Below are 25442 nucleotides of genomic sequence, written 5' to 3' on the forward strand. Positions count from 1 at the left end.
TTGTAGTGTGCTGTAGTACTTCCGAAGCACAGGGATGCAACATATGTACATAAATATGTTGCAAATCTATGCTTCTCTCTGCACGGCTGCTTAAACTGCAGCCATGTGGTGACACAGGCACCCTTGCACAATAGTGCAAGGATATCTGTGTTATGTGCTGGTTGTTTTTCTACAGGAAGACACACCTTCCTGTACAAAAACAATGAGAGAATGCATTTTTCTCCTTCAATGTATGCTGAACATTTCAGGATGCATTGAAGATATAAAAATGTGGAGAAATTAAAACAAATCTCTTTGTTGTGCTTTCCTACACCAATTGTAGAATGGTGCACCATTCACACACATATCGAGATTTACAATTTCTAATAAATCTAGACATGTGTCTTGTTCTGTGAGTATTAAGTGCAATCATGCACAACAACACTTATAGAACACCCTTTCAACTGAAAGTGGTCTATGATGAGGTTATATTTTCATGGAGTATAAAAAGTGCACAGAGTGCCTTTTCCTCTCTTTGAAAATATGAAAGAGTATCTTACACAATAACTATGTTGCAAAAAGTGACATATTTCCGTTTTTAAATTTCCTTGCGAATGATAGAAGGTAAACACAGAATTTTGACTGCAAAGATGTTCAAATAAGAATGATTGAAATGATTGCGGTCCTTCAACAGCTAAAAAGATGAAATATTATGAACCCCTCAAATCTCTTTTTTTGCAGGTCACTTGATATCTGATTATGGTCAGATTTCAAAACTACATAAACAAAGTGTTTTAAGAAACATGTTTCAACTTTGTAGATTCTTGCAGGCCTCTTCATTCTGCACATTGAGACTTAGTTAAACTTACCTTCACAGTAATAGGAATACAACATTTTATTCATTTTTGCCTATTTTTCATTAAAATATAAATTCTTAAAAATTGCTCATTTTTTAAATTTGGATCTGTGAAAGAAAATAAAGTAAAAATTATAACATATAATAATACATTTTTTACAACACAACATAATTTCCACAAAGTAATTGTTTTGCCTTTTTTGCGTTCTCAGAATATATTGAATTTCACTCAAAATAGTGATATCAATGGTACTCATCACTTAACAGCGGGCAAAAAAGAAACAATCAGAAAGATTGTTTAAAAAAAACCAACATACTATTCTCAGTAAAATACCAGAAAATACAAATCATACATATTTGAAATGCTTACAGATTACAACATTTTATAACTTTAACTTATAAAAACTGTAAATGTTGCCACATTAAAATAATCACTGAATAAATGACCACCAAAAAGTCCTTAATTCAAAAATATACCTTTCCTTGAGGCCAAATGGTATTTTTGCACTTCTTCTTTATGTAAACTGTCCAATGGTAGTTCTATTAAATTATATTAATAAATTCCTCAGAGAGTGAATTAGCTTCCTAAAACTGTGGCTTCAAAAATATTGGTAGGAATTTTGTAATTCCCTAGGCAAACGTTGTTTGAAAACCAACTGGGCATCATTACAAAGTGTCCAGCCTTTGTCACATTTTAGATAGGCAGTGTAATGTCCAGATGTGGTGGAAGGACCATCATGGAAAATTATTGCAATTGCTACAAAAGTCCTTCCTGATATTGATATTTGTGCTGCTACAAATTGTTTTATTAAAGTATCCAATTTTCTTCCATCAGCTGTACAACGTTGCATCATTAAAATTATGTATTTTCCATATTTTGTTAACAATAATGTGGATAACATTTCTGATTTACAATGGCTACACTCCATATTTTGAATTGCACCTTTCACTAATTTATTAAAAGCCACTGATTTACAGTCTGGTAATGTTAAATACAGAAATCTCTCGGTGTCTACATTGGTGCTACATGTATACGTGCAATTTTCACAATGATGTTCCCATTTGTAAGAAAGGCCAAAAATATTTTCTATTTCTACACCTTCATTTTCAAAAATGGTAAGCATATCCATTAAAAATTCCTGAGCATCTTGTTGGATAGTTTGTGTAAATTGTGTAGAACCAGAACACACATCCAAAAGACTACGAACATCTGAAACAGATTGTATTTTACTTCTATCTGTTGTCAATTTTTCATAAACAGAGTGCAACAGAGAACAACAGAGAACAAAATCTTTTTTGCCGATTCTCCATAATTTGCTCTTGCAAATCTTCAAGATAAAAAACAACATTGACCACTACATTAGCATAGCAGTTGACACCAGAACTATTTTCAAACTGATAACCAACAATCTCTTCAACAGTGTCCAATTTCTTTTTACCTGCAATCACAACATTATCTTGTTCTTTTCTTTTCTTGATACCTTCAGAACAGATATTCTCTAACCTTCTTTTTTGACCAACCACACGCTTTTCAAATACAGGATATTGACCTAAATTTGGAGCAATTATACTCTTTTACACAGTTTGCATCTGCAGTAACCTTTGTCTCATCAAAATCAATCAAAAACAAACCAGATAATGTTCTGACTCGCGACAAAGCAACATATGCCATACCCTCTTTAAATACAGTAGATCCAATGTTCACCAATGCACTGTCTACACTTAATCCTTGAGATTTATGAATAGTCACTGCATATGCTAGAGAAAATGGAAATTGTTTCCTACGGACATAAAAATCTTTAACAAGCAAAAAACGATCGGAACAACGACCAATTTCTTTAACTTCATCAATCTGATCAAATTTAATTTTAAAAAATTCAATTCCTTCTTTTTTCTGATAATTCACAAAATCCATCACTTTGCCCATTGCACCATTAACTAAACCTTTATCTACATCCAAATTACGCCTTAAAATTACCCGACAGTTTACACACACATACAGTGTCTTTTCCAAACCAGCAGTTTTAGATTTTTTTTTTCTAAACAATCTAGTTTTGATCTCAACTTACCCGTTAAAATAATAGTGATTCCTTCATGTAGTATTTTATCGATGGCTTCCATTTTGACAATTTCTTCATTGTCCAATTTTAATAATTCTTCGTTGAATATTGAACACTCACGCGGTGTTGGCATTAAGCAAATCACTGACTTATTTTTAGCAATTTCCACGTACACTTTTGAAGCAACTGCATTTTCATTTGGAAAGAAATTGCAAAGTGATCAACTCTCCAAAGCGTCTTTCCCTTTTTTTGAAAGAATTACAATTCTTATATCTTGAAGAACACTTCCATATTCAGCATCATTTGCCTGTCGCATATTTGTTGTCAGTTCTTTGTATTCAAAATTACTCCAAATGTTCACATTACCAACACTGCCAAGAGACTTTCTAGTATCTTCATGGGCAAGTGTCCTTTTACCGGTGTCAGTTGCAGTAGATCTCCAAAAACTATGACGTGTTTTCGTCCAAATAACACGTCATACTCTGTTTTAAGAATTTGCTGCATTCTTAAATGCACAAAGGCAAGCATCAAGTTTGAAACCATATTCCGTCTCAGAGAACTCGGCATCCTCATGTGAGGATTTGGTTACACAATATACGAGACAGATGTCTATTGAGGGGGAACGTGAGTCCTTTGAAGATGAGGTGAGCGCTAGCGGGGAGCTTGGGGAAGAGGATACCCCCATCACGGTAAGAGGCCGTGATACACCTTTAGCTATTGGCACTGCAGATTCTCAAGAAAGCCCAATAGCGAACATTACTCTCACCACAATTTATCAAACCATTCTGAGTCACATGGATAAGACCGCACTTGATAGTCAGAAGATACAAAACTCCTGTCGGAAGCTACAGGGTTCGATTAGGCGGCTTGTGAAAGCACAATCCGATTTCGGAGAACGATTTACAGAAGTCGAAACACGAATATCCAATATTGAGGATGATATGTCTGAGCAAAAAAAAAACACTGAGATCTTGAGTAGCAACAGAGATGATGTGCTTTGGCGAATGGCCGACTTGGAAAACCGATCTCGTCGCAATAACCTAAGGGTAATGCAGATTTCTGAAGGCGACGAAGGGCAAGATCCACGGGAGTTTGTTGTGGATCTCTTTCAGAAAGCTTTTCCTGGCTTAAATAAATGGGACTGGGACCGAGAAATTGAAAGGGCTCACAGATTCCCTTTTAATGTTCAGCCTCGCTCCGGGCAAAGCATAAGATCCAGACCGAGGCCGATCCTTGTCGCCTTCAATAGCTTTCGAGCCAGAGAAGATGTTTACCAGCAAACTCGATTAAACAGCAAATCTATGGCAGATGGGTATACTTTTTTTGCGGTACCAGATTACTCAAAATACACAATGGATACTCGTTGGCAATTGTGACAATTGGTGGATTTGTTTAAAAAAGAGGGTGCGCAGGCCTACATCATGAACCCTGCAAAACTCAAAGTGACTTATAAAGAAAAATCAAGATTTTTTACTAATGTCGCTTTAGCAAAAGAGTATTTACACTCTCTGAAGAACCCTTAAAAAATGAACTCTTTTCTGACGAGAAACATTCCGACACATATTATGCCTAGTTATGTTTAGTTATGTTTCGGGGGGTTAGCCTTTGACTAGGAACGAGAGTAAAGACCAGATTAGATAAGATTTTGGGGACACATAGCAGGTAGGGGTTTTCCCCCAAGACTTGTTTTTTTTTTCTTTAGCAATAAAGTAGATAGAGCTGTCGGGGTTGACAGAGGGGCTGACGCTCACTCCCATCCTCAGGACTGCGTCCTAAAGCCTCGATTAAGGGAGGGGGGGAGGGGTCACTGGGGTTGGGGTTGGGGAAGGGAAGAGGGGGGGACAGGGGTAGGTGGTGGGGGTGAGGGGCGAATAAGGGGGGGAAAAAATTCCTTGGCGGTTCCAAATGACAGTTTTGAAATGGATAATTTTGAACGATGTATCTATGTGAAGAACCTATGTCTGTATAATCCTCAGTTTGATTGGAATAATATTGTATTGTGGAGATTGATTCCCATATCAATTTTGAGAATTATTCGTAATGTCTCGAAGTATAAAAATCTGTTCTTATAATGTATCCGGGCTTAACTCCAGCAATAAAAGACGGCAAATAGCAGCAGAAGTTCGCTTTATTCAACCTCATATTCTCTGTTTACAGGAAACACATCTCTCTTGGGATAATAGGTTTCTAATAACTGATTTAGGCTATACGTTGAATGTAGCTTCTCAACAAGCCAATAATATCAGAGGGGTTATGATCTTATCTAAACCTGGATACTGCACAGTGTGTCGCAAACTAGCTGATAAATGGGGTAGATGGGTAATCGCTGAGCTTATAGTGCGGGGTCGGATCTTTACAATCTGCTCCATATATGGTTCTAATATGGACGAGCCTGAAGTTTTAGAATCATTAAATATTGAGTTAGCTAATTGGAGAGCACGATTAATCTTATGTGGAGATTTGAATATTAACTTAAACACCACAGAACTAACGAAAGGTCTAGCATACTATCAGGGACGAAAACCACGCGTTTTCAAAGCTTTATACAATTTAGTCGAGGATCATGGCTTAGTGGACATTTGGAGTAAAAAATATCCCTTACTTCCAGGGTACACGTATTATTCTGCACCCCATAAGAAACTTGTCCGATTAGATTATTTTTTTATATCTTCAACCATTCACACACAGACAAGGATACAGACTTTTCCTAGAGTTACTTCGGATCATTCTCCTCTTATGATTGACTGTTCAATCCTGGCGGAGATAAATATTTCAAAAAGTTTTTCATTTGATAGGAAGCTCTGTCTTGATACACAATATAGAAATTATATAACCGAATGGATGACAGAATTCTTTAGTATTAATTTAGGTTCGGCCAATATTGTAACAGTTTGGGATACATTCAAGGCCTGTTTTAGAGGAGAAACGACAAAATTTGGATTATATCATCAAAATAAATTACGATTACAAATGAGGGGGTTCTATCTGCAATTAGAGGCAGCGGAAGTAGGTCTTGCTAAAGCCTTGACTAAAAAGGATAACTTAAATCAGATATTGCTTATGGAAGAAAAAATTGCACGATGTAAGGCGACCATCACAGGAGTATGGGCCGAAGAGATAGCGCGTAAATATTTGGCAAATAGAAGACATATTTATGAATATGGGGAATCTATAGGCCGCTCTTTAGCTTTGAGACTAAAAATGAAGTCCACTTCTCGGGTGATTTCAAGAGTACGGGATCAATTCGGGATAATTCGGGAAGCCCCTTCGGAAATTTTAGAAGTATTCCAACAATTTTATTCGGAACTGTATACTCGGCAATCAAATTTTACCATGGCTCAGATTCCTGATGCTGCCGTTATAAACCAATTAAACAAGGTAGAAGCAGATATTTTAGATAGCCCCTTTACCATGGAGGAACTAGAGGAGGCGGTTAGTCAAATACCTAATGGGAAGGCAGCTGGCCCTGACTTTATCCCTGGGGAAGTCTATAAATGTTTCTTTGAGCCACTAAAGAATGTTTTGTTAGCAACATTCAGGATGGCACAATTGGGAACAGCACCCGCTACTTGGAACGATGCCTCCATAGTCATCTTTAGTAAAAAAGGGAAACCTCCTGAACTACCTGGATCATATCGTCCAATATCTTTACTTAACTGCGACAGCAAGCTATATTCCAAAATGGTTGCCAATCGTATGTCTAAAGTTATATCTTCGTTAGTCACCATAAATCAGCATGGTTTTATACCAAAAAGAGGAACGGTTTCCCATATCAATAAAGTCATTACTTTATTTGATTATGCAGATGTTAAAAAGAGAGACTTAGCCTTGATACTTCTTGATGCTGAAAAGGCTTTTGATCGCGTAGAATGGGTTTATTTGTGGGAAGTGATGAGACGGATGGGTTTTGGAAGCGCTTTTTTAACGGCAATTCAGGTATTATACAATGCACCAATTGCCAGAATCGCAGCCATGGGTCTAAAGTCAGAAAAGATCAATATCACCAGAGGAACAAGACAAGGGTGTCCTTGTTCCCCTTTACTTTTTGCTTTATATATTCATCCGTTTATCATAAGTTTACAGAATTCTCCATGCATTAAACCTTTTTCAGTTGCTGGCATTTTATATACAGTATTTGCATATGCAGATGATATTGCCATAGTCACTACTGATCCTAGGGAGGCTATGGCGGAGATCGAATCGTTAGCCAAAAATTTTGGGATTATGTCTGGGTATAAACTAAATGCTGAAAAAACCCAAATTCTCTGCACAAAGAACATACAATTTAATGATTCTCGTGTTACAAACGAAGTAACCTACCTAGGTATTCAGATTAAAACCCAAATGCATGAGATTGTTGAAAGTAACTGAGAAACGATTATTGCTCAAATTAAACTTTCACTAGATAAATGGAGTAGACTTCAATTATCAATAATCGGAAGGGGGAATATAGTCAAGATGAATATATTAGCCAAGATTCTGTATTTATTTCGAAGTATACCTCTGGAATTTCCATCTAAATATATACAACAATTACAAAATATCTGTGGGAAATTTGTATGGGCTCCTGGTAAACCTCGTCGAGCCATGAAATGGCTCACATTACCGGAAGAAAGAGGGGGCCGTGGTCTACCTGATTTTCTTTCTTATTATTATATTTGTTTTTTACAAAAAATGGGCTATATATTGACAGGGGAACCTCCAAAAAACGAGGCGGATACCCCATCTATTTTCTTTTTACTTTTAGGAGAACAGGCGAAAGGCTGTTTATTGAAAGAATTAGAGGGCAACTATTACAAACACACACAATTTAAGGTACTTGCTTCAGCATTTAAAGTGTGGAGAAGCATCAAGAAAATAATTAAATTAGGTAAAATTACATATTACACACCTTTTGATGCTTACAAAATACTTCCTTCTGTGTTTTGGGATGACAATGCTAAGATATGGCTTAGAAAAGGGATTTAAAAAATTGGGGATTTATATCATAAAAATGCTATTTTCATAACTTATGCTGAATTATCGGATAAATACCAGCTTTCACATGTGTTTTTTTTTAAATACCTTCAAGTTCGCGATTTTTGCTTGAAAAATCAGATTGAGGTTCTTCCTAATGATTTAATTGAGGGAATCCGTCTTCAAAAAAGGATCGGTCCACTATATGCGATTTTAAACGAATACAGGAATGACGACATGCAAAAATATAACCAGTATTGGATTAGCCAACTGGAAGACCCTCAAATTGACATAGGGAAATCTTTATGTCTTGCAAAAGAAATTTGCTTGGCAGCTAATTTAAAGGCACAAGTTTATAAAACTATTTTCAGGTTATACTATACTCCTAAACGTATGGCGACTTGGGGAGATAAATATGATGGTAGATGTTTTCGGTGTGGAGAACAGGAAGCAGATATGTTGCATATCTTTTATAACTGTACAAAACTGTCGCACCTTATTGCTGAAATTGAAAGATTTATATCCTTGGTATTAGGTTGTCCTTTAAAGATTTCTCCGTCACTTATGATATTGGGTAGATGTCAAAAAATATATAGCCATCAGGTCTTAAAAGAACATGCCTATTTTCTATTTCTTGCAATGACGGTCGCTCGATTATGTATTGCAACTGAATGGTTATCACCCGAGCCCCCGACTTTTGAATTCTGGAGAGCTAAGCTGTATCGTATGTATGAAATTGAATTGCATTTATATGCTTTAAAAGGAACAAGGAAGAAACGTTTAGGCATGTTGATCTGGGGTGCCCTCATGAATTTCCTTTCTGATGATATGAGTACATCGTAGTATTTGTGTTTTGTTTTTCTGTTTGAAGTTTTGTATGTTTACAATTGTGGAACTGCCTTGGAAACAATAAAAAAAAAATTAAAAAAAATTAAACCATGCTCACCTCATCAATAATGAGAAGTTTCATTTTATTCAGCACTCTTGAAACTTCACAACAAGCTTCTCCAGATAGTTTGTGTTATTCCAATTTGTTCTCATGCTCTACTGGCAGCATTAGTAAACGATGTAAAGTAATTCTTTTAATGTTATGTGCTGCCAACCCAGTTGGAGCAGTGACAACACAAGACAAATGTGACTCAGTTGTTTTTTGCAGATAACTTGTAATTACTTTAATTAAGAAACTCTTTCCTGTTCCAGCTTGACCACTCACATACATTCGGATAGGTTGAAATGATGTACATGAGCAGTCTTTCTTTTCATGAAGTAATCCATGGTCAATCTGCTCTTTCACTTGCTGATATATTTGTTTCTGTTCAACATTTAGTTGCTCTTCCAAGTTTCCTAACTGTATTGCATCTTCTTGTGCTTGATAAATTGCTGTTTCCACCTCATTCATGGCAATCGCTGCTTCATTTTTAACAATTGCTTGTCCAAGTGGATCGTGACTCGGTGCAGCAGAACTTTGACTGTCTTGAGAACTGTCTCTAGCAATCCCAGCTGCAATTGTAGCTTCTTGATCAATTTCATCATGCTATCTTTACAAGCATTAAATGAATCTTCATAGCTGGGAAAATCTCCAAGTAATTCCCGTTCAGAACGCCATTGTTTGAACATTTGCAAAAGGGCTAAATAGTAAAATTCCCTTTTGTCAGCAGTGTCGCAACTCAGTTTTCTGTGATTATTTACATTTCCTTTCCTTTGTTTCACCAGACATCCTTCAGAACCAATCACTCCATATTTTCCATCGTTGATGTTCTCTGTAATATTCCGTTTAAAAGTGTAGTCTTGCAACACTTCATAGAGACACATGCTCACAATATGATGACTTCTCTTTGGATAGTATGTGTCCAACATATTGGTTTTCAAAATATCTGTACTTTCAGGGTCATTTTCTGCTAAATATTCAATTTCTTGAACAGATTTCAGTACCCGATTTCGCATTCCTGCAAGACCTAGACTCACCCAAATGATTCTTCTACTTTTGGAATATAGACTTGCAGATGATAACCGATCTGAACATTCATATGCTCCAATTTCACGATGCAATGTCATTTTCAAACTGAAACTGTATAATTTCTTACTTAGACTCTTCTCGTGAGAAATCTCTTCCCACATTTCTTTCAATTCAGTCTTTTCTGATTCAGTAATGTAAGACGTTACATATCCTGCAACAGCAATAGAATTCTCCGCAACATACTGAATATCCATGTTAGCGTTCCACATGGATAAAAAAACTGGGTTGTAGTCATTTATGTATTTTGATTCTTCGCTTCTTCTTAAGTTGTAGGTATTTTTCGGAGACTTTCTTGTGATGGTATGTCGTACAGCTGACATGAAACTGTTCACTCTTCCTTTGGCTAATACAGGACGTGGAAATCCAAAACGACATTTGGTATAGAACTTATCCTTTGACTTGTACTTTCGTCGACAGTATTTTCCACACCTATGGCTTTGAAATCGTAAGACTTGTTCTTTTAAGTTTTTGTCTTCTCTGCTATTTGGTACAGCACATGTAGCATAATCTTCAATGAAAGACAAAACACTTTCATCTGAATCTGTTCCAAATTTGGGGGCATCCTTAACCCATAACAACATATATATGTGAGGAGCACCTCTTGCTTGATACTCCTTTCTCCAAAAGAAATCCACAACTACTCCAAGAGGAGGATTCTTTTTATTGCAGATGAAAGACATCATAGCTTCAAATCTATGATTGAAATATCTGCATACATTGACAGGATCCAAAGAGCACAATTCTCCAGGTGTCTTGTATTCAATATTATTTATATTGGAATTTGCCTCTCGAAGAAATTCAAGTAAATCATCCCAAGCATACTCAGCACAGCTTAGTGTAACAAACCATATAGGAGTTCCCAAGTTCCGTAGCATGCATTTCAGTTCTCCATGTCGACGGTACCAATATTCATTAGTCCCACGCTGACATGCCATCAGATTAATCAACTGAGATTCTAAATGATCATCTCTCTGATGCACTTTATCCATAAAATCCTTTGCAGTTACATTTTGCAGATGCATTCCAGTTTTTAAAATGTGATTTACTGCATATGAAAGTCCAGACAAGTCACTTTCAAACAGAAGATGAAACATATAAGGGATACATTGTCGAAATCTTGGATCTTCTGCATATAATCTTGTTGTCCGATATTCAGATGCAGGAATCTGCACAGGACGTTCATCATATTGTCCACCTTTTCCTGTTGGAAAGAACTGCGGGAAACAATGAGCTTCCAAACTCTCTTCCCATACACTCATGGGACTTCCTGTTGCTTTTTTGATTTGAAACAACTCAATTGTATTCCCCATCACCTCTTTGGAATGAAGTGGATGTACACCGTAATGTTCATAGATCTCTTCACATCTGGACATGTCCACTTTTTCAATTTGTCCACTTAATGTTTCACTATCTTCTGCTAAATCTATTTCTTCTTCTCCAACAAACACATTTCTATAGTACTCATTATTTTTTATCAGATACAATGATGCCGTTTGCACTTTTCTAACATCCACTAACTCTTGCCAGATTTTCGTATTCTTAGTAGGAACACCATTAACTAGAATGACTAGTGGCTCATTTTCTGCATGATCTACACCAATAGTTTCAACATTTTTCCTTAAATCTAATGGTAAATACACAACTCTTCCTTTCAATCCTCTTTGCAACTCTGATGGAGGTAATTTACTTGTTTTGGGCTCCATACGAACAATAGCCTGAAATGGGTGAACATATTGTATCAGAATAGACTCATACGTATTTAAATCTATCAGCTCTGTAGGAATAGCAACCAACTCTAGATTATTATGAACAGCTCTAGCAGGCATTTTATTCTCATCTAATTTATTATAACAATATTTGCAAATACGCTGCTCACATCCCAAATCAAAACAATCCTCTACCAACAAATAAGTTGCAAATTCCATCCACTTATCATTATCTTCTATTTCACCTTTTAAATACAGATTGATACCCCTAGTCTGATTTTTATAGTGACTTCGCCGACAACAAATACAAGAAACATTTGGTCTTTCACCTGAAATTACCTTAAACTTTGTCATTTCATCCTCAAATTTTTCTGTAATTACAGGTTCTACATTGTCTTCAACATTTTGTTCTACTAATGTGTCAGTTTCTTCACTCTCTTGCTGAGGCCCAAAGTAACAAAACTCAATATCCTCACAGACCTGCTTCACATCTGAAACTGACCCACGCAATAGAGCACTGTTAAACTCACTTAACTTTAGTGCTGGACTTTTTGCATAATACAACCTTCTCACTAACTTCCGCATTTGAGTATGATGTACTGCCAGCATTCTGAAATGGTGAAAAACACTTTCACAAACTTTCCTAGAAAGACAAGCCAGAGAATGACCTTGCAAACCAGTATGTTTTCTCACTCAGCAAGGGTCTAGTCCTTGCAACAGCTTAATCTTTTGTTTTACACTTTTTTTAGTATAGACTCGTAAAAAACTACATAATTTTTCAATAGATTCCTGTCATACACTACAAACACTACTGCAATCCCAAGTGTACACAGGGTTTTTAGCACGTCTCCCTAAAACTTCATCAGCTATCACTTCTTCTGCATTTCTTTCAACCATTTTCTCTTTCTCCATAGGACAACCATCACTAACCTCATAACCTCTACCACTGGTGTCAACTGCATACAATAATTTTTCACTTAGTGAATAACTCTCTTCATTAAAAAAAGGCTCTGAACTAGAACTGTGTTTCCATTCTCCCAAAAAAACATCACAATTTTTATTTTATTAATAACTCTTTTCCTCCTACTTTTGGCCTTCATTACATATATTGATTTATCTAGTGATCGAATGTTGTTTAATACTAAAATAAACAGTTTCCTTTTTACTTCAAAAGCCTTTTCCACAATGCTTTCAATATGCTTCTTCTTTTTATAAAATAAAGCTCTCTTTTTATATTTCTTTACATCTTTCAGCAAATTATGCACTACTCTCTTGTAAAATATTTTTTTGCGTAATTCCTTATACTGATTGTGTCTTCTTTTACCATACTTTATCTCCTTTGACTGAACATTTGCTTTTTTACTTTTCCTCTTATTTTGATTTTTTTTCTTTTAAAAAAAATTATTTGAAGTTGCAGCATTCTCTACATTCTGTTTGCTCCTACAAACATTTTTAATAAATTGCTTCGTGATCTTACCAGAAGATTTTTTCCTTTTAGCCACATTATCTTTTTCATTCAATACTTGTGGTTGATGTTTCTTCAAATAATCCTCCTGTCTCTGTTCTTTTCTTTTTCTTTTTTTTTCTGGCATACTTTCACGATTTTAACGTTGAAAAACAGTATCTGCAAAAAAGAGTCACAAATAAATGTATATTAATAACTTTCAAATTTACAATATTCCATTACTGTACAAACACATTTTATATAAAAACAGACAAAAAAATTATAGCCCTGAACCACAAGTGTGACGATGACTAAAACACTACATACATAATGCATACTACTTTGAAGCAGTTCATGCCCTAAAGCCTACCTCACTAAAAGACTTCATGCTAACTAACTGAATGATTAAAGTACTAAAAAGAGACACACTGGGTGAGTAACAGGGTGTTTGCTAGAAGTGTATGAATACTAACTGGGGAATTGAAGCTGCGAAAGACAACTGTGTAGCTCATTAGAGAACTGAATGCATACTGGATAGGCATTTAAAGCAGTCCATGTGCTAAGGCCCGTCTCACTGCATGAGTACTTGGGTACTGACTGAATGATTAGACTACAGCAAGGAGACTGCCTGGATGAATTTATAACTGGTAGACTTTTCGCACAGGGAATGAATTAGTACTTGGTACTAAAAAGGTCACTAAAAGACTGCAAAGGGAGTGACAAGATGTTTGCTGGACTATATGGATATTGACTAGGGAATTGAAAGTATAAAAGACAAATCTCTAGGTGGTTAAAAGACTGCATGCATAGTGCATAGGGGTTTGAAGCATTCCATGTGCTAAGTCCTGGCTCAGTGCATGAATTCTTGGACAGTAACTGAATCATTAGAGTACTGGAAAGAGAGGTGCCGATCACGATCCGGTAAAAACCGGGTACGAACCGTCGGACAGAGCATATTCTCCGTTCGACGCGTACCCGGTCGTCAAAATATACAAACATGGAATTACGATTCGCACGGAAACACCATTTCCGTACGAATCGTACAAAACCCCGACCGACGAAAATAAACGTACAAATACGATCCGGGAAAGCACCGACGTGACGTCGGGACGCACGCAGCCTGCCATTCACGAACCAGGAATTACGATTCGCACCAACGTCATCCCACACGGTGAATATTTTCCGGCTGCCAAAAACTGCCGGGAAATCAGGACGACGCGAACAAGGAGTACCGGTACGCGACGGACAGACAGGACGACGTGAACAAGGAGTACCGGTACGCAACGGACAGACATGGACCCGAACCTACGTGTCATCCCGGCCCTCATAGCAGTCGACCTCCTCTACAGGTTCCGACGCAGACGCCGCAGAAGGTCAGAACAACAAAGGGAGGCGGGAAAGGGGGGGGGCGGCAGGACCAGGGCAGGCCACAAAACCCCCACCAAAGTCACACAGCACACATGACCTGGACATACCTGACCCTCAGGCCCTGGTCACTACGAGGGGGTGGGGGCGTGTCCAGCTAAGCCAGCGACCGCCACAACGGAAGTTCTTGAAGACGCGAACCGGCAACACAACCAGACAGGTACGTCCCGTACCCACGCCTTAAGAGCGTGGGTACGAGTCGTACCACGCCCACACCTACATCACCCCAACAATGGCGGGACGGCTCGTACCCACGTGGCAAAGGCCTGGGTACGGCCCGCACAAGAATCAAATAGCGTGGGGACGGATATGTACGGACCGTACCCCCACCCCGTATGCATGGAGCGTACCCCCAACCCCAACAGTGTAAGTACGACACGTACCCCCACCCGCGGACGTATGGAGCGTAACCCCCACCCCAACAGTGTAAGTATGACCCGTACCCTCACCCGCGTACGTATGGAGCGTACCCCCACCCCAACAGTGTAAGTACGACCCGTACCCTCACCCACGGACGTATGGAGCGTAACCCCCACCCCAACAATGTAAGTACGACCTGTACCCTCACCCGCGGACGTATGGAGCGTACCTCCCACCCGAACAGTGTAAGTACGACCCGTACCCTCACCCGTGGACGTATGGAGCGTACCCCCCACCCCAACAGTGTAAGTACGACCCGTACCCTCACCCGCGGACGTATGGAGCGTACCCCCCACCCCAACAGTATAAGTACGACCCGTACCCTCACCCGCGGACGTATGGAGCGTACCCCCCACCCCAACAGTGTAAGTACGACCCGTACCCCCACCCGCGTACGTATGGAGCGTACCTCCACCCCAACAGTGTAAGTACGACCTGTACCCTCACCCGCGGACGTATGGAGCGTACCCCCACCCCAACAGTGTAAGTACGACCCGTACCCTCACCCGCGGACGTATGGAGCGTACCCCCCACCCCAACAGTGTAAGTACGACCCGTACCCCCATGGAGCGAACCCACACACGTGTATGGACTAAGCGTACATATTGTTAAATAGGAGGGGTGTGTGCCAATCACTCCCAGCAGTGCCCAGAGGCAGGAGGGGTGTGTGCAGAGGCCTCCCAGCAGTGCCCAGAGACAGGAGGGGTGGGTGCCTATCACTCCCAGCAGTGCCCAGAGACAGGAGGGGTGGGTGCAGAGGCCTCCCAGCAGTGCCCAGAGACAGGAGGGGTGGGTGCCTATCACTCCCAGCAGTGCCCAGAGACAGGAGGGGTGGGTGCCTATCACTCCCAGCAGTGCCCAGAGACAGGAGGGGTGTGTGCAGAGTCCTCCCAGCAGTGCCCAGAGGCAAGAGGGGTGTGTGCAGAGTCCTCCCAGCAGTGCCCAGACACAGGAGGGGTGTGTGCAGAGTCCTCCCAGCAGTGCCCAGAGTCAGGAGGGGTGTGTGCCTATCACTCCCAGCAGTGCCCAGAGGCAGGAGGGGTGTGGGTAGAGTCCTCCCAGCAGTGCCCAGAGTCAGGAGGGGTGTGTGCCTATCACTCCCAGCAGTGCCCAGAGTCAGGAGGGGTGTGTGCCTAACACTCACAGCAGTGCCCATGAAACGCAAAGGGTGGAGTAGCCACAGATACCATGCCCACAAATTTCAGTCAGGTGCACAAAGACCCTGCAGTACATGTACCACATGTGTGCAAGGCTGGGAGTATACGCATGCATAGCGCAGAAAAGAAAACATGTACACATGAAGTCATGTCAATAGTCCACATACACAAGTCCAATGACTACCAAGAATGCCACGAAGGATGCAGGTGGAGACATCGCTCAGCATGCATGTGCAAAGTAGAAGGAGTCCGTCACACACCCAGCTAATGTACACACAGCTCTGCGCTAAATATTGGGAACACCCTGCAGGGAAGATGTCAGGGTACACAGAGGAAGGAATACACCTTTGGACAATTTCACCATGCAGCAACTGCTTACATGAACACAGAAACCTAGCTAACACCGTGTGATGGCACACAGATCCCAGGGTCCCCCCTATGACCAGCACACTACTACATTTCCCACACAACCAACACATGATCATCACCCAAAATCATGTAGCAGCCCCACCAACAGCAATATCAGAAAAGCAGTAGTGTTCAAAGGAAACAAAAATGGCTTTAATCAGCATGATCCAAAATTGTATGTTCGTAGAAAGTTCAATATTTACAAAGCCCATAGGGCAGTCCAGAAGTCACAGCTGGATGGGGGACACAGTGAGATGCGTGTCCCCTAGCTTGCTTGCACAGTTACATTCCGTCGTCTTCCACAGGGGTGAGGGCATCATGTGGGGGGGAAGAAACAGGCACCGCAGGGACAGGAGGGTGAAGGGTAGGCGTCGTGGGTGCAGGGATGGAGGACTCCACCACAGGGGGTGGGGCAGGGCCAAAGGTGGAGGCCAGGAGCTCGCTGCACACCTTAGCCAGGTCCGCCAGGGAATCCCCTGCACCCGAAGGAACCACAGGCCCCAAGGAGGGGGGGGTCAGAGGGATGGGTCGCAGCGCCACTGGGGGAGGGTGTAGACAGGGGGGGGGAATCAACCACCCTGACCGAGGACTTCCTTGACCGCTTGCGTGGTGGCGTCACTGTGGGGCTCAGGGACAGAGCGGCCATGAAGGAGTCTTTGGGGGAGATGTGGCCAGGAGAGCTGAGGGGAGGGGATTTGGAGGGAGTGGATTGGGTGGAATGCGGACTCCCACTCTGGCTGCGTGTCACACGTTTGCCCCCCGACCCAGTGGGTGTGCCTACTTCACCCTGTGTGTGCGTGTCAGGAGGTGTGCGGTGGACCTTCCCTGCTGGTGTGGTGCCTGTGTGTGTTGTGGTGGGCGCATGCTGATGTCTGGGTGTACGTGGGACAGGCATGGGAGTGGGAAGTGTGGATGGGGCAGGGGTAGGGGGTGGGACGTAGCGCTGCAGGAGACCCACTGCTGCAGTCAGTGTCGAGTCTATCGACCTCAGCAAGCTGCGTTGGTCAGCCTGCGATGAATGAATGCCCTCCAAGTATGCCTCCATGTTGTGCAGCACTTGGCTGTGGCCATGGAGGACATTAAGGATCGCAGCCTGACCAACCTGCAACTGCCGCTGGATGTCCACAGACTCGGCATTGGCGGCAGCAGTGGAGACAGGGGCAGGGGGTGCGGTGCCTGGCAGGAAGGAGACATGTGGTGACCGGGCATGTTGGGAAGGGACACGAGCAAGTGGGAGGCGGCTGATGGCAATGGAGGGGGCGGGGCGAGATGTAGTGCCGCTGTCAGCTGCTGGTGCAGCCGCCGCCCACTCGGAGAGATCATCCTCGGACCCGTCAGCTTCATACTCTGTTGTGCCAGTCGACAGGTCCCCGGCTTCACTCTCCTCCACCTCAGTCCCACTTGATGTGCCAGCCCCGATGTCACCGCTGGCACTGGTGCTCGGTCCCTCTGCTCCGTCTGTGCCCATGTCTCCCTCCGTGTCCCCCGACGATGCTGTGGGCAGGGTGAAGAGACAGAAATTAATCATACACCTGTATACATATGTCACATGAGTCCAATCTACATAGGTCACAGTGCATAGCCTGAAACAAAAGAAGAGTTACATCTACAAAACAAGGTACATATGTAGGGCATGCAAGACACAGTTGTTTGACCCACCATGCCACCGAAAAACTATGGAGAGCATGACACAATAGCAAATGAGATGGAATTGAATTTTGACTGAGGAGCAAGGCCCTGGGGACAATCCAGCACTGCATCTGCACCACACAGCGTGGCAGGAAATAGGGATGAGCAGGGACCATTTCCAGGAAAAAGAGGCACATGCAGCATAGGTTATACTGAAAACATGCCCACCATGACTGGCCCACTGCACCTTGAGTGCATGTCCAGACAAACATCACACACTGGCCAGTCCTAGCAAGGAGATATCAGGTTGTGACATGAAGGCCATGCCCGCACCACCCACCCCCTACATGAGACTATTATTTGGAGACACAGGAAGCACTTACATCCCTTAGTCTGGGTGAAATACACATGGGATGCAACAAATCAAGGTTGCACACAAAATACCCAAGGTGCGCCTGTCCAAATATTCATGTACAAATGGGCATCATCAGATGATTGTAACAAGACACACAGGCAATGTCCACCATGAGTATGAACAAGGAAAATCAGGTCAGTCTGTACAGTGGACACTTGTACTACATTTCACGTCAAAATACATTTGGCCAGGGGACAATGGCACAGAGCACAACCTATGCTGTAGACACAGAGATTGTCAACATATTCGGATTACACATATGATACCTAGGAAAATATGCCCCTGGGGACAGTAGTGGCCACACAACTCCATGCTCCTGAATGGGAATGACTGCAACACACGCTACCATCCCCGCACTATGCGTACCGCACACTCATGCACATCATGTCACAGGCCACCACATAGGACATGCGTGCTGTAAGGCCTCACACTTGAGAGACTAACTCCCATGTCTGGACTCAGCATTAGTGCCAACTGACATGGAACCCACAAGACCAGAACTGGACAGGGCACAGGCAAGGTCCCAAAACCTGTTACACACCACCCCCACACATGATGCTGCAGGCATTGTACACGTGGAGAAGGTGCCAGGCTACATAACCTTGTGACGGAGTGACTCCACACAGACCAGGGAACACATTGCAAGGAGGGGAAGGGAGGCAGGAGAGCACTGCAATACTGTGGGTAACAGGATCTGCACAGCACCATCAAACCCTGGCAGTGCATCCATGGAACAGTGCACTTACAAATGCTGGTGAAACACAACAAACACACATGTACCTACCCCCTTCCTGCTGCTGCATCTCCTGTAAGCGCCTGTCCAAGTCTGGAAAGACCACCGCCAGCACACGCTTGTGGATGTGGGAGAGACGGCGGCGCCCGCGGTTCTTATGGCTCTCAGGTGAGTCCCCCAGCAGGACCCGTGCGATCCTCCGCTTCCAGCACCGGATATCCTGCCAGCGTTTCCTCACCTGGGACAGGCGCCGCTTCCGACCATCCGCACTCCTCACGGCACTGACGGCGGTCAGCCAGATCTGCTCCTTGGCAGAGGCGCCTACCTGTGAGGATGAACAAGTGACACTACATCAATACACCTGCAACATGTCACAGAGACACATATGAGAACAAATTAGCTGGTTACAACAAGGCATGTCATGCAGCCAACGCATTGCACCTTTGCCATAGGGACATACTCCTCTGGGGAAGGGCAAAAGCAGTACGTGCCAGTGAAAGTACACAGGTGGAATGAGGGCAAAGACACAATCAATTATCAAGGCTCACACTGTGCATCACACCCACCCCTCCTGTCTCTGGGCACTGCTGGGAGTGATAGGCACCCACCCCTCCTGTCTCTGGGCACTGCTGGGAGTGATAGGCACCCACCCCTCCTGTCTCTGGGCACTGCTGGGAGTGATAGGCACCCACCCCTCCTGACTCTGGGCACTACTGGGAGGCCTCTGCACACACCCCTCCTGTCTCTGGGCACTGCTGGGAGACATCAGGCATTCCCCCCCCTGGGACCCCCTCTACAGTACATAGCATGTGTGTCACACCTGGACACAATGGCAGAAGTCACAGTCACAAAAAAAGGGACACAGTCTGTGCTAGTAGCTCTGCACTCACCTGATACCCTGGTCGCCCATACAGCAGGGGGTACTGTGGGAGGATCACATCCAGCAATGCCAGGTTCTCCTCCAGGGTGAATGGCTGTGACCTCTCCACAGACCTTGACATGGTTCCAGGGAATCAGGAGCAGCAGCAGTGTGGTAGAATCGAAATATGTGCAGGCAAGTGCTCCCTCATGGGACCTGGCTGCCTTATATCTGCCTTGCTGGCCTGTTTCATGCACAGGAGTACAGAGTGATTGGTCACTCACATTTGCATCCTATGTTTCCTCCAATCCCTTCAAACCTAGCACAGTCAGTGGGTTCTTATTGTGTTTTTTTCTTCAGCATGATGTCAACCCCACAAACACATTGCAACAAAGTAGATTCATTCCAACTGACTTCTGCTGTTCACCTTCCAGAACAAATTCAAACTTAAAACTTGGTCTCCATGACAACCAGCATGCATGTAGGCCTTAATACTTGTCCCTCATGTGTCCCCTATGTAAAATTGAGCTTCACCCACAGGTACGGTGCGTTCCGGGCCCCTAGGGCACCCCAAATGCATAGCAACGGCCCGTACACGCGTGCGTACGTTCACTATCACCATGGGTGTCCTCGCGTATGCGTACTCGTACTGGTACGGCCCGTACACACGCCTGTACGTTCACTATCAATACGAGTACGCATACGCGAGGACACCCATAGTGATAGTGAACGTACAGGCGGGTGTACGGTCCGTACCACTATGGGTGTTTTCGCGTATGCGTACTCGTAGTGATAGTGAACGTACAGGCGTGTGTACGGGCCGTACCACTATGGGTGTTCTCGCATATGCGTACTCGTAGTGATAGTGAACGTACAGGCGTGTGTACGGGCCATACCACTATGGGTGTTCTCGCAAATGCGTACTCGTAGTGATAGTGAACGTACACACGCGTGTACGGGCCGTACCACTATGGGAGTTCTTGCGTATGCATACTTACTGACCGTACACATGCCTGTACGCTCACCATCAATATGGGTACACATACGGCAGCACTCCCATAGTGATATGGGAACGTACACAGGCCCTCTTAGCAGCAGTACGGCGGTTTTCACACATCACAGTGGTGACAGGCAGCACACAGGAAGGAATAGGGCGGACATACTTGTCCATGGATGGACATCAAGGCATTGTCTGGGCAGTACTACATGTGTGGGGCACAGGTGTGACAGGCTGTGATGTGGCACATTACTCCTGAGTCGAGAAGGCACCAGATGTATGATGAGATGTGTACAGATGTAATGTGTGATGGTGCAATGTGTGCCAGGCATGCCCTTGACTCGTTTGACATGTGTGCATGTCGTACTGCACACTTGGGATGAGCGACACTGGCATGGCACGGACACCAACACACGGAAGTGTCCCCTGATGCCCGGTACAGGGGTTACCACACCTGACTTGTCACTACCCACGGTGCACGATGTGACTATGTCATGTATGTGTGGGGGTTTCCCATTAGGTTGATGTTGGAGCACCCTCAAAAGCTGCAGCTGTTGCAGCAACCAACATGTGTCTGTGTGTAGATTGACATTGCACACTGTTCCGCACACCATGCCACATGGGGTATCGGATGTGAGGTGCGTATGTATGCATGGGACACGGAGTAGCGTAACAAGGACATGTCTGCATCCTCTCTATGAATGTGTGGTGAGTCATGACATGTGCACCTTCATGGCAAGGTGTGTGGGCTGTCCTAGTGTAATGTCATGTGACCTGTGGCTCTAGTGTTCCGCTACCAGTCTCTGCAATCGACATCCTACTTCTGCTGATGTGTGGGTGTATGTCACTCCTGTCTTGCGTCTGGCTGTTCACTTGCACTGGGACACAGCTAATCCCATGCCATGGCATGTGGAGGTTCTCAATCTCCGTGTGTAGCTGGGTCTTGGTAGGAGTGTCACCTGGCAGCCATACGTGTCCAGGGCATGTGGCACATACCTGACTCCGTATGTAGCATATGTGTATAGACAGATTAACATGTGCTCAGTACAAATTAATTGTTGTTGTGGTGCACTCACTCTTCCTTGTCACTTCCAAATTACTGCAGAGCGCCGCCTCTTCCCCAACCAATTCCGGACTTGGCTGCCATGCGGGAGAATGACTGTATCCGGTGCTACCGCTTCCCCCAATGGTTGATTCTGGATTTGACGGCGAGACTGGCACCACACCTGCAACCGCTGCACAGGTATCCTACGGCACTGACACCCAAGCTGAAGGTAATGGCAGCCCTACATTTTCTAGCCACGGGTACCTTTCAAAATACCATAGCTCATGTTGGTGGCATGTCCCAGAGCATGTTCTGCCGTGTGCTGCATGATTTCTTAGAGGCCATGTTGATTCACCTGGATGACTTAATACATTTTCCTACCCCAGAAATGTTGACTGGGGTCAAGTGTGGATTCTATGCCCCATATCATTGGGTCCATAGATGGGACACATGTTGCTTTGGTACCACCACAGGCACAGGAGGTAGCGTAACGGAATCGCGAGCACTACCACTCCATCAATGCCCTTGTGGTGTGTCTGTCCAACATGGTGATTTCACATGTCTGTGCTCGTTTTCCAGGATCAGCACACGATGCCTACATCATGAGGTGTAGCAGGGTGCCTGAAATGATGACGCAGCTGCGCAACGAACGAGCATGTGTTGTTGGTGGGAACAGTCTGTCTGTCCTGTATTTTGCGTAGACTTCCAGCACGACCGCTTCTCCTGTTCTAACGATGTCCATGTGCTTCCCATGTAGGGGACGCTGGCTCTCCCAACATGCCATGGCTGATCACACCTCTCCACAACCCCATCACGCCGGCCCAGCTCCGCTACAACACCGCCCATGGCCGGACAAGGCGAGTGATAGAGAGGACATTTGGCCTGCTGAAGAGCCGATTCAGGTGCCTACACAAGACCGGCGGCACACTCCCATATGCCCCGGCAAAGGTCTGCAAAATCTTCATGGTCTGCTGCATGCTGCACAACATGGCAGTTGAGAAAGCTGTGCCACTCATCCTGGATCAAGATGACGAGGACCATCCACCCGTGGAGGACGAAGGGCTTGGCAATGGGGCTAGTGATGTGGAGGATGTGGAGCCGCAAGAGGACATCCGGACTCGGCTCATACGCAACTTCTTTGCTTAGTGGTGAGTACCAGTGTCTGAGTGTGCACGCATTGGTCCCCGTGTGGCATGTATTGTGATGTGTGTCTCCACCTGCATGTATGGCACGTGGGTCAGAGGTGTGTGTGGGTGTGTCACTGGAGTGATGGTGCCAGTGATGGTTGTATTTCCCCAGTCATAATTGTGACCTAGCATGTTGTCATCCATACATGTGTCGAGTAAATGCACATGCAAGTGGCTGTGCTTTTTGTGGCTGACTTCTTGTGTGTCTCTCTTCCCCAGGTACTTGCGCATGCCGTCTGCTGCTTGCATTGTTGTGGCACTGCTATTCCTCATGGACACGTCATCGTGTGCTGACTCAGCGTTACAGGCACGGACACGTTTGGAAGTCTCCTTAGGGTAAGGGATGCATCAGGGGTGTATTGGGTGTGGCAGTTGTTCACGATGTATGCACACTGCCCCTGTCGATGTTTGGTTCCTCTGCAGACATGTTGCATCACCATGGTACACATGACATGCAGCTGGGTACACCTGAATAGATGGTCAGACTTGTTGACAGTCATCAGTGATGGGATAGTGGATTGTGATGATGGCATCAATGTGTGTAACACTGCCCTCGGACACATACGGTTTGCATTGGCTTGACATGCTGTGGGACTTCCACATCAGCGGATCAATGGTGTATGGCAGGCTCTCCGTGAGCAGCTGTGGGTGTTTAGCTGTTAGCCGACACTTGTGTGCCACTTCCATGGCTATCACGCATTTGTGCTGCAGAAGGGGGGTGCCAGTGTTGGACCCACATGTTACTCCACATGAAGTGTTCATGTGTACTTCAAGTTGCCTCTGCAATCCCGAAAACATGACTAATAAAGGTGTCCCTATGCCTCCAAGGTGCCTCTTCTCAGTCAATGCTGGTGTGTTGCCACGGTGCATCCAGCATGTCTGGCATGGTTTTCCCTGATAGTGGCTATGTGTCTATGTGTCGAGTAGCAAGATGCAAGCTGTGTGTGTGGGATGAGACTGTGTATTGTGCATGATGTCCATGACTGTGTGGGTATTGTGACATGTGCCATCCCCATGCATCCAACATTGGCCAGGCCCCCATTATCTGCATCCACCGGACTCAAGCTTGCAGGACATGGTTCTGCCACCTGTCTACACATACCTGGGTGCCCCCCAGGACACTGGACATGATCCCTGACCTCTGCGCATGACTGTTGCTGTACTCAATATGTCTGTCGGCACAGTTGTGCGGCCACCCCCTCAGCTGTTTGGGCCCATCACGGGTGTGTATGGTGCTCCATGTCTGTCTTGCCTAATACACTGTGACCCGTGTGCCCTGTGCCAGACTCAGGCCCCAGAGTGTGGATGGTTGAAGTCAAAAGAGAACTCAGGCATGTTTAGACTTTACAAGACACATGTAAGGTAATAATGCAACCAGCAGGCATCTTCTCTTCATGGTGTGACTTTTTATTTTAGTGGGGGGGGGTATGACATGAGGGGCTTTCCGGGTGTTTGGAATCCAAAGTTCAGTAGGGGAGTTGGTGTCCTTGCAATTTGAAATCCTCAGAGTCCATGCCACAGTCTTTGTCAACATTGGTCAGACAGTGACCAGCAAAGCCATGTGGCAGAGAATGTCTTTTGATGCTGTGCTGCTGTTGCTCCAGTGGGCCAGGTGCCAGGCCAGGTGTCCTGGGAGATGGTGCTGTAGCGCCGACCCTCACGGTCTTTTCCGTGGACGACCCGCCCTCCTGCGGGGACCCTCAGAAGCAGGACGTGACGATGTTTTGGGATGCTCCATCGGATGTTTCCTCCTCCTCCTCCTGATCCCTCCCTGTGGGTGGTGATGTTCTACGCCTTCTGGCAAAGGGAGGGTTGCCCATGTTGTCGGCCATCCGACGGAGTGTAGTGTGAAGTCCCGTGTACACCGTCACGAGCTCAGCCTGTCCGTCCTCCATCCTCCGTTGGTGTTGCAGTAGACAGGCATGTAGCTCCGCATGTTGCTTGGCCTGCTGGGTCTTGATCCCCTCGAGGATGGACACAACCTGGGCCATGCCCGTGGTGTTCTGCCGGTATGTGTCCAGGATGTTTCGGACATGGGAATATACCGGATCCCCAGCCAACTGCTCAGGCTGGCGCCTCCGCCGTCCTCCACTCCCACCACCCCTGCCCACTTGCACCTGGCCTGCCCTTGTGGGCACATCGGGTCTCC

Source organism: Triturus cristatus, chromosome 8 (genome assembly GCF_964204655.1).
Source record: "Triturus cristatus chromosome 8, aTriCri1.1, whole genome shotgun sequence".
NCBI lineage: Eukaryota > Metazoa > Chordata > Amphibia > Caudata > Salamandridae > Triturus > Triturus cristatus.